Source organism: Phasianus colchicus, chromosome 2, assembly GCF_987193195.1.
Source record: "Phasianus colchicus chromosome 2, bPhaCol1.hap1.1, whole genome shotgun sequence".
Taxonomy (NCBI): domain Eukaryota; kingdom Metazoa; phylum Chordata; class Aves; order Galliformes; family Phasianidae; genus Phasianus; species Phasianus colchicus.
In genome coordinates, this window is record NC_143437.1 from 46772942 (window position 1) to 46789878 (window position 16937).

At 39.1% G+C, this 16937-nt stretch overlaps 1 long non-coding RNA gene across 1 annotated transcript; it reads left to right on the forward strand.

Moving 5' to 3' along the window:
* Positions 1-7712: 7712 nt before the first annotated feature.
* On the forward strand, positions 7713-14496 carry LOC116241704 (uncharacterized). The gene is made up of 3 exons (XR_004169573.2): positions 7713-8172; positions 8709-8816; positions 11021-14496. It is a non-coding gene; the product is annotated as an uncharacterized LOC116241704 (long non-coding RNA).
* Positions 14497-16937: the final 2441 nt, after the last annotated feature.

Here is a 16937-nt window from a genome sequence, read left to right on the forward strand (position 1 = left end):
TGCTTTATAGCAGCTTTCGAGGAAGCTGTGATGATAGGAATACAATGAACGTTGGTCACATTCTAATTAACCTCAAGAAAATTACTATGAGGAATGCAGAGTGTTCCCTTGGAAAAGGTACTTTAAATGGCTGATTGTGTGTTTGTCCATGAAGCTTTTATTGACCTACATAACAGCTTTGGGGAAATCTTGTGGGGACTGTTCTTGAATAGGTTTCCATCAGAGGAGGGGTGGGAAGCCATTTCGGATGCTGAGAGGCAGTCTGTTGCATTTAGGAAATATAGTGAGCGGCCATGCAAGAGGGTAAAAAAAAAATGGATGAAAAGATGAAAAAAGGGAAGCTTTTTGCTTAGCGGCTCAGAGGCTTAGGGGCACCTCAGCCATCAGAATCCAGCAAATTCAGACTGAGGAGTCCTTAATCATCTCGCACCAGTGAAAGCTTTTCTGCACCAGAGCAATCAAATCATATTGCTGTGCATACTGACAGAACTTGGTAAACTGTTTAGGACAAGGTACAAAATGAAAAACTGAGATGAATTGTCAACAGACAGTAATAAGGTGCAACACTGCAGCTTCTCTGCTGCTCGTGATTTTTTTAGTGTTGATTTCAAAAATCTCTCCAGTGTGATTTTGAGAAGTCCCTATCGAATACATCACAGGGTGGTGCATAGCATTTTCCTGCCTTTGGGCTTGAGATTCTTGTTTAAAATGGAATTTCCCCTTCCTCCTCATTCCAACCAAGAGTTAATTTGTTCCCACACCTCAGTTTGTGTGAACAGATGCCTCCATCTCTGAGCTCACAATTGCTGGCTGGGAAGTGATTCAGCTACTAAACATTTATAAGTGAGCAGGGGAATAATCACTGGGCGTTGCTGACATCTGAAGAAATAATCTTGTGTTCACCACTTCGCTAGCAAATGAGAAGGGACAAAAATAGAGGCCCAAGCTGTCTCAGTGAGGGGCTGTATGAGAAGTTGTCTGCAGCGAGGAGTCATTGAGCAGTACCATAGGTGCTCCTTCCTGCAGACAACTTCTCTTGCAGCCCCACTGTAACAGTAAGCCCTTCTGCACTTAGCATTGGAACAAAACAGCCAGATAACTTCCCTGTGTAGACAGTATTGCTGAATTCCAGTGAAAGTGAAAGTGCTAGAACAACAGGCCAGACTGGTAGATATCGACATGGCCTCTCTGTCTTCCGCTCACGGTCACATCCTGACTCACCCCACAGTTCCTATCTAGGAAACCGCAACAGATATGAGGAGAACAATAACACTGATAGAGCAAATTCTCAGCTGCAAAACACAGTTTTTCAACAGAATCACAACCAATAAGCCGATTCATGTGGATGAGCTTTTCATTTCGTGGTGTGACAGCTGTGCACGGCCATCTGGAATGTGGCTGATATTCACATCACTGTTACTGTTGCTGAAATGCACCACCCACCACCTCACTGTGCTCACATCCACTGTTTGGTCTCCAGAAATGTTCAGCAAGCATTGATGAATGCCAATTGGTGCCATTTTTTCTCACATGAAAAAATTCAATTCCACACCTTTAATTCATCTGCACTTCCATGTCAGACACCATTCTGTCAGACTGCCTCTCTGCTGCCAGCTGTTGCACAGCAACAAAATGTAACAGAATTGGCAGAAAGGTTCAAGATCTACTGCCATACCACCAACATCCGTGTCTGATGTTTGGGCCAAAATAATAAAATAGGAAGCACTGCTTTCAGAGCAGCCCTTGAAAATGAGCAGCACCATGTCCATGTATGGTCACTACTGTGACAAATGGATGGAGGCACTAAGGATGGGGACATGGACATGAGGATGTGGTATCTCTGTACTTGGGGGAGTCTGTTTGTAGTGCAGCCAAACTCTGCTACTAAAGTTTTCATGAAGAAACTAGAACCAGCAAACAAACAAACAGAAAAACAAAAACAAAAACAAAAAAACAAAATGGTCACAAACATTCTTGCTTCAGCTTATGTTGTTAAAAAAATATCTGGCATAAACAGCAAGTTTTTTAAATCTTAAATAAGTTTTTCGCATGCAGTAAATACATCAAATTTAGTTCTAAGTATTCAGAAGTTCTTATCTTGAGTAGTTTCTTAATCACAGTAGCTGAAATAATTTTTTAATAATTTCTTAATCTGTGTAGATGCAGTCTCTTTGTGATTAAACTGTGTTCAGTTTCATAAATAGAAATGTGGGGATTAAAATCTTACACAGGTATTAGAGGAGAAGAATGTCAGTTTTCTGATTCTCTGTCACTGAATCTGAAGTACAAAAGGATGAATTTAGTGAACGGCCAAAAATAAAACAAAAACTTGTGCCAGAACAATAACAACTCTGCAGCACACTGACTATTGCCTTGTCTTTTGTATTCTCTCCACTGCAACAATTTGTTAAAAAAAAAAAAAATGAAAACAGGCAACTCTAGTTAATGACAGAGGGACTTAATGCAAATTTGTCCCTCCCAGACTGATAGATCTAAATTGCAGAGTCAATCATCAAAATAAAAATCATGAACAGACAAGCTCTAATTCCAAATTTCTTTATCTCTACGATGGGCAAAAATTCCAGAATACTGGAATCCCATATCTACATCTGAAGTTCTTCATCACCCCTAAGCCTTAGTATTTTCATATACTGTACAAAGAGTGACCAGAGTTGTGGAAGACGATTCCAACATTTGCTGCTGCGCCCAGGTGAGAATTTCTACTTTGAAGATGTGTTGAATTTTGAATAGTCTTTGTCTACTCTGAAGGTGAAAATCCATTATATATGTATTTTGTTAAGCAATAGATATTAACCATTCACTGAACACATCTTTTGCCCCTATATTGAGAAATGGATTAGCACAGAAATTAGAAAAGTTGTTCTACTATACAGGTTCTGCAGAAAAATTCCCTCTGTGATCAGGTAGTAATGAATTTTGCCACTCATGTACTTCTGAGAAGTATCTACACAAAAGCCTGTTTTGTATTACAACAGCATAATTATCTGAACCACAACAACACATTTCATGCCTCATGCAGAGCAGCCTATAGCAGTCTTCATATTTGCAGGTGGTCCATAGGAATGAAGTTGTTTCTTTTCAAAAACAAAAAAGTGTTTTAAATTGAAAAATAATAATCACAAAATCTCATTTTTAATTCATTCCAAAAAAACAAACACTTTTAAGGAGTAAAAATTTTTACCCCTACCTACTAAGCCCTCTGTGACTGCTCATCAGTTTCTTGTTCATGTAAATTGGTTTATGATGATGTCCCTCAAACTATTTTCAAACAAAGTAAATGACAGAAATAAATATTGGCAAGAAAGTGACATGGACACATCTTACCACTATAGGCAAATATTTTGATTCTTGAGTTGCTAAGGATGGCTCTGTCATGCTTAAACTGCTTATTAAATTAGCACTGAAGATGCTTAATTTAAAAACTCCTCTAGCTGGAAGGAGTTATCTGTGAGAAATCAAAAGAGGTCAGTTAAATTAAAAAGTGTGTAAATCTGTCTTTCATCCTAACAAACTATATAAAAAATGATAATTTTGAATGAGAGTCATTATGTGCTCCACCACAGAAATGAAGATGACTCTGTTCATAAAAAATGAAATGAAGAGGGGAAGGCAATTGTAGACAAGCTATTGAAAGTGAATCACTGTTGCTGTTGGTATCCCACAGAAAAGAACTGCTTTGTTTGGATAGTAGTTGTAGTGATGGTGGGAAAAGTAAAACAAAGGTATAATCAAAGACCACACTTGGACAGGATAGTCTGGACAGCTGAATGCCAACAGACAGATCTGGATAAAACAGATTAATTCTACCAGGAGTAGATAGTGGTGAATTTCAAACAGTTGCTCTACATGATGACCTTGCCTGCAGCACTGAGTCTTCACAAAAGGGGTAGAATAAATTTTCAAATTTAAATACCTTAATTTAGGTATCTAAATGTCAGCTGGATCTCTAGTGTGGCTAATGGAAAGTCAGTAAATTCAGGCTATGGAGCCTGAAGAACTATTCAGATGACCAAATACAACTGTCTGTTTTAAGATGAACTTTCTGGACTGTTCATGTAGCTACACAAGAGTATTTTAACTTGAAGCTAAATCAAATTCCAAATTGTCAAAATTAAGGGAGGAGGTGTAAGTTAGAGGAAAAGAGAAAGTCAAGAGAGGAAGGAAAATAAAAAAAAGAGAGTAAAAGAAATGCTCATGATTTTTGTAAGGACTCAGAAAACTCTTCAGAGATAATCCAATACAATGACCTGTGCTCTCAATCTGAAGGCACTGGTGTCGAACACTGCACCCCTGGGAAACAGACACTACAAGTTTCCCTGCTGGAGGTGATACTCCTTCACTTCTTCTTAAAGAATGGCAGAAGATAGGTGTCTCCATGCTACCGTCTGTCCTTGAAAGACTCTGTGTACCTGGCCGGCCTCCAGCCTATGAAGTGCACTGTACTGAGTTAGTTGCTATATTCATTTATGAAATATAGCCAGAAAAGCCACCCCACAGCTGGTCCATGCACACTTCTGCATATTTTTAGGGTCACTTCTGAATAAAACAGAGCAGAATTAGATATATTTACTGTATAAGTAAGTCTGAGTGAGATATTATCAACGTTCAGGTATGTGGTGTTTCCTGCATTCCTGGGAGGAACTCTGTAATCATTTTCCTGGATTATTCGTGTACCAGCTGAGGTGTTCTGCTATAGTTGCTATCTTATGGTTGTCTGGACAGAATTGGATCCTACTCACTTCTTCCTGATGAACAGACCTCCTTACCCAATAAGCCACAATACATGCTTCACTATTACATTTATGGTCTTTCACACTGAAAATTTAATAGTATATTTGGTGTTGGGGTATGCTTACAGGAGAAGAGCCTGAGAGCCACATGAAGTAACCCTAGATTGGACTGCCTGTAGAAGTTCAGATAAGATTTATTCAGGATTTACTGATCTTCTCTAAGCAATGAAATCTTCCCTCCTCTCCTGGTTAAAAGAGCAAGCAGGTGAGGAGAAAAAAGAAAAGAACAATGACAAATTCTCTGCACTGCACATAGTATAGAGGAAGGAGAAGCCAGAGATAGAGTTATTTCCTCATTTACAATCAAACTGATTATGACAGTTCAATCTACCTCTCAATTCCCTTTTCCACTTTGGAAGGAAAAGCATAGAGCCTCCTTTCACATCACCAGATGGAAGCAGCAATATAAACATATGAACATTGGCCTTGTGTCAGTTTTGCTCTACCCCCACTGGAAGGAACTGCAAAACTCTCACTGACTTGAGAGGAGCAGACCCAGAACAATAGGTTACAGCATAAACCTTTTCCAACATATTTGCATGGCTGTATAGTCAAAGGTTCTCTTCAATGAGGTTATTAATTTATGTCTTCTCTAATTTAATTAATTCATATAAACACTCTAACAGGATTTCAGTCAATCTCCAAAACCTCTGCCAAAGCCTTTCCTCCTTGGCAGCCACAGCTGAGAGAAGGGTGCTCACTATTAACTTTCCCACGGTCACCCATAGCCACCAATAGTCCTCGCTGTACCAGAGCATGACTTTATCATACAAAGCCATACCAGCCTCAAATGGCATCTAACCTTTAAAGATGCAGTTTCTGCTCTATATTTTCTGTACTTTTATCTCAGACTTTTTATTTACTTATGCTTGGCCCACCCAAGCCTCATCAAATTAACACAAAATAAAAATTAGATGTGTAAATTTGCCTCGCTTGCCTTTTCTGCTAGTTTGAGTCTAGCAAACTGGTATAATAATATGACAATGTTTTTGAATTTGTGATAGTATTATAAAGTGACACCAGACTCACAGCAAAGGTCCCTATAGTGTGTGAGCTGTAGATGCTACTCAGCCATCTGGGGTGGCAGGAAAGGAACATCTGAAGAAAAAGCAAATCGCATCTTCTGTTTGCAGCCAGCCCACATCAGCCTAGCAATAGCGGGCTGGAAAGCAAATTCTTCTGAACTGCTAAGAAATATGTGATACAAAATCTTTTAAATGAGGATTCAAGCTGGCTCAGCAGGTCTTGCAGCTACATTGCTTCCCCACATCAGGCTCCTTCCTATATCTTCTCTTTTTCTTAGGGACTCATCCTTAAAATATTTTCCATGAAACTAATAGTGGTAGAAAGAATAGTAGACAAAAACTTTCTCCTGGAAAGAACAAGGATAATGTAAGTATGGAGGTAATCTTCCTTATTTAGAAAGAAAAGCTCCATCAAGCACATTTTGATTTAAAAAACAACTGATAACTATCATAAAAATCATTGTAATGTAACCCAATGTGCCTGGACATGAAGAAGGCTGTGAGCAGAATTTGGGAGGCTGGAAACAAAAGCAGGTCTTGTCAGCACTTGTTCTCTGTTGTTTTGAATCCCTAAGGAACAATAATTGGGATTTAGTCTCCTGACAGGTTCAGTGCACATAACAACAAGGACTATTTATTTTTTTCTTTTCCTAAAAAGTGGTAGCTTATCTTTCAAATGCCTGAACTTGGACACTTCTGGTTTGAGTTTGTGAACCTCAAGGGCCCTGCTATCATCTGCAAAGGTAGCAGCTTGATTCATTAGGCTCACATAAAGAGATGACAAGCTGGGGTGAGCTATGTAAAGTTTTATGATGCTTTGTGCAATGATGTAAAAGCAATCAAATGGAGGTCAGAGGAATATATAATGAAAGACTTTGCTGTCTCTTAGGTCCTTAGGAAAACTGCTGAGGATTTCTTGATTTCAGAAGTCATTCTGAAAAAGTAATTTTACTCCAGAACCCTATCAGAAGGCTTAAAAAAAAACCAAAATCCTAACAGCAGCTGTTTTTTGTGGAAAGATATTGGAGTTTGGAAAAATTTATTGCTTAATTATCTATTATGGAACCCTCCCAATATGGTTATAGTGAGAGTCAGCAGATGGCACTGTTACTTATAGTGATAAAACTTCTTTTTACAGCTGTGCAAAGCTTGCTACCACTTTGAATAAATTCTGCGTTGCTGCTCATTTTCTCGTGAAACGTCCTTGGCCAAAAACTAGACACTGGCACCCTGCCTCATGTATCAAACCAAAGAAAGTGCTTGAGACAGATCTGGCCTTAGGGGACTGGACAAGTTCCTGAGAAAAGTACTTGTTTTCATGCTGAGTATCTCTGCTGGAAAATAAGGAGTAAATAAATGAGTAATTTTAAGCAAATAGTCAGACTTTTTGGACAGGGACTTCTCCTCAGCTGGAAATTTGATGCTTTCAAGGATATTGTTGTGTAGGGACATATGGAGTTCGTCTTGGAGATTATGAGCACTGATGGAGAGCTAGATGGGCACTATATTACCAAATGTGTACAAAAAAAACTGAGTCATGCAAACCAAGTGAGTGATTCAGTTCCAGTAGAAAATAATAATAATAATTAAAAAAACATGGATATCAAGTCACAAAAAATAGGTTGAAGGCAGTAATTGAGGTAAAGCTAAATAATTTTAGAGAACAAAGAGAAAGACTTGGTGTATTGTAATTGTTGAGTCATGGCCTAAACCACTGATTGAGCACCTGGGGAAAGGACCCGGTCAGCCGTGGGAGCACAGGTGAATGCAATTCAGCTGTACGATTGGAAGGGGTGGGGCTTGGCTGCACCTCCCTTAGACCTCTTTTAAGGGCTGACTGGCATTGTGGTAGTATTTCTTTCTAGAGATTCCTTCTTGGTGCAGCTTTCCTCTGTGAGCCTAGAATCTTCTGATGTGGTTGAGCAATCTTCTTCCCTTTCTTTATAGCACTTTTCTATTGTGGTGGTCCTTTTGTTATCATGTGTTTCTTGTAACGCCTTTTCCATTGTATTGATCTGTCTAATTGCTACATATGGAAACAAGAGGAGACCTACTAGCAGAAAACTTCTGGAAGCATGTGAAAAGCTAATATGCAGCCATGCGTGGACAGTTTTGGGGGCAGCAAGACTGGAGAGAAATTAAAAAGGGCTGTGAGAGGTATAGCAGAGGGACATGGAACTATGCCCAGGGTCAACAAGCAAGGGAAGGAAGGGTACTCAGCAGCTGTTATTTATTCACAAAGAAGAAACGCTATCTCTGAAAAAACTGCTGTGGTCCAGTCTGTGTTATTTACTTCACCGATACCACGGGCTGGGAGAAGCAGCACATTACAACTGGTAATTTTCTCGAAAATTTTATCTGTCTTCATTAATGTTACCTTTTCTGGTAAAGGAGACAAATTCTACTTGTTGATGCTTTGTTGGTGTTTCTGGGTGCTGTTATTAAATTGTGACATCAGTCACTTCAGTCTGCCTTTTAAGACTGTATAGGCACACAGATGTGCGGGCACATTTTTGTCTCAGAATGACTGTTGTTAAAGTGAAAATTATTTTACCCTTTGAGGCCACATACTACAAAAACAAGGTTTATGCTTGGTGAAGAGAAAAGCTGTTTTCTAGTGATTTTCATAAGGATGCTTCCATCTGACTCAAATTCACTTTAGTCCGTGCTAATTCATAAAGATTCAGACTGCACTGGAGGCAAATTAAAACTCAGTCAAGGCTGAGATCTGACAGATGCTCTCATCTCCTCACACTTGTGAGCCACAGCTGAGCCAGGTGGAGCAGAGCTGGGGATGGGGAGAGCTAATAGGGCTCCTTCTTCCTTTTTTCATTTAAAAATATCTTTATTGGGCTGTTTTTCTTTCTGTCAGTTGTTGTCAGCATCTCCTCCAGAAGACGTAACGTATAGTCTCTATGCCCTGTGGAATTCTGGAGAGTGCATGCTTTCATCGGAGACTTCACAAAGCATTCACAACAGGGTAAGTTTATTGGCAATTAAAAAACACAGTGCTCTAAAAATAACAGCCTGTTTATAAACTATTGTGTTACCATAGTGGTCACAGTTTTCTCTAGTTTACAAAACACACTGTTGGCTGTTTCTTCTCTTTTTTTAAATAGGTGCTGTTATGGTGGTTGAGTTAGTTAATATCATGCTTTAGGCTCTTGGTTTTCTTAGGTTCTGTAGCTAAATTGTTCAACAGCTATGAAATTTATTAGATCGAAAGGACTAAAAAAAGCCCTTGAAAAATGCAATAGGAGCGTTAGCTGTATTCTCAATCTGCCTGCAAGAAAATAAGTTGCTTTCTTGTCATCTGTCCTAACTCTGCAATGATCAATATTTGCTCTGTCATTGATTAAGTCAGAGATGGACAATGATGGAAACTGGTAACTCAGGCTAGACTGAAATACACAAAAACAGGAATCCAATTACATAGCAAGCTTCTATTAATATCTATGGGTTTAGTATTCCCTGAACTAATATATATATTTTACAATCACTTCCTTGTAATGCTTTGTTTAATGTCTAGCTGAGTTAATGAGATAAGACTGTCCACAGTATTAAAGAGAGGGAGCTGGTTGTGAGAGAGGGATCTGAAGATTACTAAATTATGTGAGGAGCATTGCTGTGTAACATGCTGAACATATGTTCAGTAAGAGCTGCAAGGTTGAAGACCTGCAAAAATATTTGAAAACAAGTCACTTGCATGGCTTCCTTCATGTGCCTTTAGGCTATTATGTATTTAAATACTCAACATCTCTATCTTCTCTTTCAATGAACAAAGAGATACAGAATTCCTTTTAAATATCTTATTCAGTCGAAGTCTATTTGGGAGTTTGTATTTCTACCTAATTTTAGAAGTACAATATTCCTGTTGAAATAAATTCAGTCTGTCTTGTGTGTTAAAAAAAAAAAAAAAAAAAAGAGAGAGAGACCACAATTCCTCATGGGAAGGAAGGAGGGTGGAAAAAAAAAAAAAAAACCCACAAACTTACATGGTAAAGTTCTATTTTACATCATGATATTTCTGGGTTAATTTGAATGAGAATTGCAAGGTAATAGTGCTTACATATTTCAGTGTCTTTTGGAAAATGTTTAAGGGAAGTGTTGAGGGGAAGTGTGACCTTAATGTGTGCTAGCTATTTGCTACCTTCTGGAGTACTGTGAATTTGGAAACATCTTAATTTGTACCACTCTTCTTGCTATTCTTGGTTTTCCAACTGGTTTCTTTTATTGCCTGTTGAGTTGGATGCTACCAACAAAACCTTCAACCACTTAGTCTTTCATAATAGCTGTCAGTTTATGGAGTGGAGAATGAATATCTGAATGTGAAACCAAGTGAATGGTTGCATTACTTCAGTTAAAAATGTGTAATTTTCCTTCAACTGATTTCTGGACCATTACTTAATGGGCATAAGGAATTTGGACAAGTTATTGGATACACTTGGATTCTTCCAGATGTCTCTGGAATAGTGTGAATGGTTCATGGTTAAAGCTAGCTTCTGGTTTAAAAGTGAGTCTTTAATTCATCTTGCCTCTTCTTCCTTCCCTATATTTAAATAGGGGAAAAGACAGCATCTGTAAGACTGACTGTACAAGAACTCAACACAGAGCTTCTGAATGTAGGAGGTAACAAATGAGAATTTATTTTCTCAGCTGCAGAGGCTATCTCTATGCTGAGTGGTGCTTGCTTAAGCATAGGCAAGGAAGGTCTTGAACAGGGCCCATGCTTTTGAATTAGATTTTGCTGTTCTCTTCCTATGTCTCTAGTAAGAAGTGTTGCCTACAGCCAAGACTATTGTCTCAGTGGAGCAGGCCTTTCTGGTCCTGGGACACAGCAAAGCTGTGGGACATTTCTGCTTGTGTGAGGTGTGAAGGCCCAGGCCTATGACATGTATAAGAAGCATAACAAGTTCAGAGGTCTTCAGAGGTAACTTTCATTAAGCCTCTGCTTAAACTGCTTAAACACTGGTAGTCCATTTATAGGCTTAATGTGGAATTTGTCTTATTCTGTTAACATCTCTGGTATGAACTTAAAAGAAAAGTATTATTTGGAACCAGGTTAAGTAGAGGATTATGTCCTCTAAAGGATTGCTCAGGGAGAGCCTTCCTGAGGACTGTTGGTAAGAGCCTTTCCAAGATCTCTCATAGAAGTATTCCTATTTTGTGATTTTTTTTTTTCAGACTCTTTCCCAGGGATACTGGTTCACAGATGCTCTCTTTCAGCCAGCCTTGTATCATCAGATTTTTTGCAAACCTGAGCCTAAGGACATGTGATCCTGAATCACTTCCACTGAAATGCCCTAGGATTGTTTTGAGACAAAAGCTTGGCTCATGGTGGCTTTTCTCAGAAAAGCAAGCAGAGGGGAGCTGTCATGAGCCATGTTTTACTGCAGTGCTTTGTTGGTCTGTCTGTCTGTATAATTTCAAAATTGCTGATTCATCTCCAGGCTTTGAAACTAGTGACTCCAAACATGGCCCTTTTCTAACTTTGGGAACATTTTTTCATGGTATGTAGATAAATGACATGTTAATGTAAATTGTCAGGCTCAGCCTAGAGTTAATCTGTTTTGCTGTATGGAAGGCAAAACAAGAAAATTCCTTCAAGGCTGTTCCTCAGATTTAGCTCCAGTTGCATTCTCTCTGTTCCTGCCAAAATGTGAGCAATGGTCAGAAAAAATTGTTCTTCAGCATGGGGGAGTCAAACAGCTAATGAGCAAAACCAAGCCCATCCCTCTGCGATCTAAACCAATGCACAAAGATGGCTCTGAGAGAGCGCTCTGCAAGCTCCTTCCTGTTTGCTATAGGTTGCACAGTTGGATACCCTAATTGAGAAAGGCTAGATGCATCACTAGTGAAAAAAGTCTCTCATCACTGGGATTTGCATACGGTAGCATGACATTGTGCAGCCACGCAAGAAATTGTAGTGCAGAGGCCTTGTTTCTGTGGTCAACTTAAAGAAGCTTACATGATATTCAGTAAAAGCACAGTATGGGAAGTTTACCTCAGAGGTATGGGTTTCTGAACTACTGCATACCCACGTGTGGGGTTTGCTTACATGAGAGCAGGTTCAAATCAGAATGAGCGAAACAAGAGGCAAGTCCATTTAATTTTGAATTTCACTGTGCTCTAGATAATGTGTAGGGGCTCATCTGTTTTCCCCCACAGTGCTCAGGACAAACTGTAACTGCCTGTGTTTCTAGTTATAGAAAGCAAAAATCTTGCAAAATCCCATCTTAGCTATTTACAAGTAAGATTCTGGATGGATACACCTGTCATTTAATCAGACATTTAGCTGTGTTTAGAATAACATCTGTGTTTTGAAGCAGAGGTAAAAAAAAAAAACTATATTAATGTCCTTTATATATACACGTTGTTAAATGTGTATATTAGCTGCCACTGAAACAAGTACTTGAATGCGGATGTGACAAATCTGTCTTTGGTAAATAATTCAGGTCATCTAAGCTGATCTCAACTAAGATTGGACTTATGTCCAGGTACTGAACTTCCCTTTCCTGTGTTTTCAGATCACTGTAATTTAATATTCCAGGATGCGCATGATTTACCAAGCAAGAAAACCTATTTGTTATTGAGACCAATAATTTTAAGATACCACTGAAGGCTACAGGTTATTCTTTTCTGAAAAACAGAATTAATGCAGTTCTTCATTTCTGAACTGAAGAGTTCCTTATTTTCTCTCTTACATAACCACCCACATTTAAAAGGATGGAAAAATAGGAAAGTGGAGAGAATAAAACTTCGTGCTTACTGTTTTGGAGACGGTATCCTTGCCAGATGACTCAGAATTCAAGGTACTGCTCACTTGGCATTGCAAACTGAAAGTCAAGTACTAACTTCAATAATGTGAAAGAGGAGACAAGACTGAATTGAAATGCATTGCCTGGAAAGTGAGGTGGACCTGTTTAGTTGTACCCTGACAACCAGTACCATCACTATTACACGCTCTTTCTACGCATTCCTCCAAGAGATGCATCCTGTAACATAGATATGGAGCATGAAAGGAAAAGCATGCCTAAAAATTGTAATAATGAGAAGAGGGAGGAGAAATTTTGAATGGTTAGTCTATTGGCTTTCTTCCATAGCCTGCAGTTAAATATTTAATGCTCTAGCTAAGTTACCTGTGAAGTTAGAGTTCTGACTGGACAGTATGATGATGCCCTGAGAGAAAACAGATTTTGGCATTATTTCACATGAAATCCTTGGAATTAACTGGGGAAACATGGTCCTTAGGAAACTGAGTTGAGAGAAAAATAGATTATCTCAAGATAAGCTGATATCTGGATGTTGTTCTCAATGTTTCAGCTTGAAAACAAGAGCAAGTTGGATTCCTCATAGGTTGTTTTTTGGGGGTTTTAATTTTTTTTAAACAACGAATGAAGGAATCTGATCTCTGGCCTTTGGATATACAGTAAAAATCTGAGTTCACTGGGTGTTTTTGGTCAGTAAGCTTAAACTGAAACTATAGCGGTAGGGATGGATACTAGGAAGAAAATCTAAAAGAAAAGATGATAAAATACTGTCTTAGCTGTGGAGATGTTTAAGAATAGGAAAAACATCAGGAATGACAAGAACTGAGCACATGCTATGTAACTTTCTGAAGTGCTTTTCAAATTTCTTGTTGTATAGTGCAGTAAATTACACATGAAGGATACATTTGAAAAGCTATGTACAAGTAGTACATTTATGGAAAGTTAACTTCTAGTTAGCTGAACCAAAAGTGAAGGCTTCTTCTCTGAAGAGTTTGGAGAATACTGAATTGATAATGATGTACTGAGTAATTCTTTTCTACTGCACCATCAAATTAACATGACTGCATCTGTCAGCCATATGCCATTCCAGTCTTTCCTGTCCCAATTTCATTAATAGCACTGGGCCGGACTGGGCAGAATTCCTGTTTGTGTAGGCAGGTGACCTGTCTCATTAATGTCGTCTTGCTTTCTGTTTTAGTGAGTTTAAACTCAATAGTATGACACTTCAAAATCATGTATTTCAAGAGTTCCTGGGTGGCAGAAATAAAAATGCACTGTTTATTTTCAGTCTCCTGCCTCTGGCACCTTACGGAGACCATGTTTATGCTGTGTTCCCCCTGTCTTATTTGTTCTGAACCATGTCCCACACAGCAGGGCTGCAAATCCTAGGAGAAGCTGCTGTAATACAGACAATGATCTCAGCTGACATGAATATGAACTCTGTGTTTTGTCTGAAAATAATTATTCTAGTGAATTGATCCTCTAGTGAAGTGATGGCTTGACCTTCCTGTGCTGAATTATTCCCTTAGAAAACTGTGGGACACATGCAGGAAGCTGTTTTTTGTAAGGCTGGATGATGGTTCAGAGATATGTGAGGTGATTGTTCTCTGGCAGAAAGAAAATCTCAGTGACATAGATATGGTAATAAAGACCCTTGCTGCTTTAATGAAAAGGCACCTAAATGCTGCTGTGTTAAGAAAGCTTTTAGAAGACAAAACCAAGGCTATCTAATACAGACAGCTGAACAGTCTGCATACAAGTGCAGTTTGGGTATGTGGATGGGGGCTGTTGTGTCTGAAATAGTAAATAATTGTCATGTGTTACTTTATCACCTGTAGCAGAAATGCTAAGTCAGGGCTTGAAACAGTGATTGAGCACCAGATGGGGAGGCAGGGCCAGCTCAGGGGAGCTCAGGTGCATGCAATGACCCTGAGTGACTGGAAGGGGTGGAGCCAGGATCCATCCCTTCCCAGACCTCATTTAAGGGCTGGCAGTGGCAAGAGTATCTTGTAGGAGATCCCTGCATACTTGAGGTCTTCCAAAGCTGAGCAGATTCCTTGCTTTGTTACTGTGTCTATAGCTGCCACATTTGAATGTATCCTCACCTGCTGCAGCCTAGGACTTCAGCTACTATACTGTCATTGCTATGCTTTCCATTGCATTGCAGTCACCCTTCTAAGAAGGTGTCAGTTCTTAGACTTTCTCCAGATGTTTTACAAATTATGTTCTTTGCCTATGAATATGAGCTAGAGGTCTTCAGGTTCCTCTTCCTAATAATACTTTATTCAGCTGGGCAACACAACCATTACCCTACGAGTGTTCCATAGCTGTGAGCTATAGCTCAAGCAAGGAATAGCATTCTGGTTTTTAAACACTTGGTGAGTACTGGGAAGAGGTAACAGGAGTAGAAATTTTGAGATCTACAGGAAACAAAGTGATGTGCTGTTGCAGAAATTATACAATACAGAGATTTTGTGTTTACAGTAGTACTCAGAGGGTTCAAGTCATGCTGTATTGAAGCACCCATTCCACAAGTGGAAGAGAAGAGTCTGGATCTAGCTGAACCTCTTACTGTGGAGAGTGAAAACCCAATGGCTTTGTCTCCATCCTTATTTTTAAATTCTATTTACTGAAGGGGCTGCTTTTTCCAAAACTATGGTTTTCTTATTTTAACGTTCAGCGTAGTTGTGTTTTTTCAGTCTTTTCACATTAACTTTACTGTAAAGTTAATATGGTAGAATGACTTGCATGCCAGAATCTCTCAACATATTTTATTAAAAAAATATATATGTATATTCCACTCAAAAGAAAATGAATGTTCAATCATTTCAAAACCAATCCAGCTGATATGGAGGTGAGCTATTTTTCTTCAGGGTTATTGATAGAAGAGACCTAGTCTTTACATGTACTCAAAACTAATTTTATTCTTCTATGCTTTCTTAACCTTCACTACCACTTCAGCAAACCACTCTGCATCAAGACTCAGGTTAAGAGACAAGTACAATCCTTTCCCACAGCAGACTGGATAGGACAGGATAGAATAGTTCATTTGAAAGGGATGTTCAGAAATTGCCTACGCCAACTACCTGAGTTCTTCATGGCTAACCAAAAGCTGAAGAGCACTAATGAGGGCATTGTTCAAATGCCTCTTGAACACTGATGGGCATGGAACATCTGCCCCCTAGCTAAGAAGCCTGTTCCAGTGTTTGGCTAACCTTGTGTAAATAATTTTCCTAGTGTCCAGACTGAACTTTCTCCTAGCTCAATCTGTTTATGTGCAGGCTAATTCTTGGAGCATGTTTAAGGATGCTTGAGCATCCTTAAACTCTGAATGGAAATGATGTGTTTTCTGTATAGATCTCTACTTTATTCTTATTTAATACTTTATTCATTGCTATCTAGGGTTTTTTCACTAGGGAGAAAATGCTGTCTACCAACTTTGGTTTGTTAAAAATGTATGTTTGTTTTAATAAGAATGCCTTCCCCCATCCACAGCTGTTCTGACTTCAGAAGACCAATTCATTTCATGCATGGGTCTTCAAGAGGGTTTGCAGGAAAGCAGACAGGGATACTAGACAGATGTTTTATATCAGTAGATCACATGATACCCATCTACAGCAGAAGGAAGTGCACTTCAGATTGTTGCTCATCTCTTGTTTCTGTGCTGCAACCATTGATAAACCATTCACCACCATGGAGCTATCTTCTGGGGTAGGTAGCAGCTTCTAGTCTTCCTCTGGCCTTGCAAGCTTTGGATGCACAGCATATGTATTACTGAGCACATAGTCTCAGGAAAGTCTGTTACCATTTGGGGAACAACTGAAAAAGGGGAACTAGAAATTCCTTCAGTATAAAGGATGAAGTATGCTGCATACTGTTGATAAGTAACTGCTATGCACACAAGAACTCAGGTTCTGCTATGCACACTATCTCAAATGCAGTGGACAACAGGAGGTGGAAAATGTTCATGAGATGGATGTTGATTCTAGAAATATGCGTTCATAACACCTTATGTCTGCAAATACTGGAATATTTCCACTTTTCTACCCTTTTATGCGTAATACCAGGGGGGTAAAATTGGTCTTGTCTCACATACCCGTAGCTCTTCCTACACTATAATGATTGCGGACGGTGTGGCAATGGAGATAAGAGGGCAAGTTCAGGGCCTGAAACAATGCAATCTGAGAGTGTTCTGGTTTCTTCAGATAATTTTCAGGGAAGGAACAGAAGGTTTAAGCAACAGGGCTTATCACAATATTTAAAGAGATGTTCTTTGCTTTCCACTTTTGCATCTCTCCTGACTTTTCTTATGCAGGAAAGTTCTGTTTTCC